This window comes from Plasmodium gonderi, assembly GCF_002157705.1.
Source record: "Plasmodium gonderi DNA, contig: Pgo-contig_368, whole genome shotgun sequence".
Taxonomy (NCBI): Eukaryota; Apicomplexa; class Aconoidasida; order Haemosporida; family Plasmodiidae; genus Plasmodium; species Plasmodium gonderi.
In genome coordinates this window covers 1-218 of record NW_021629266.1, presented here as the reverse complement: position 1 = coordinate 218, position 218 = coordinate 1, and positions in this window count along the sequence as shown.

Sequence of the window (218 nt, the reverse complement as noted above, 5' to 3'; positions counted from 1 at the left end):
TTAAATTTGGTGAATATATAAATCTTAAATTTATGACATGTTTGGTATATTTTTTTTATTTAACGTTTTCTTTAGGATATAAATATAAATTATAAACTTTATTTATGTGTTTTATACCTATATTAAATCTAAATTCTTATATATATGAAGCATAATTATAACAATAATTGTTAAAATTATAATTTTTTTAAGAAATGTTTTTAGGGTTCAGGGTTTAG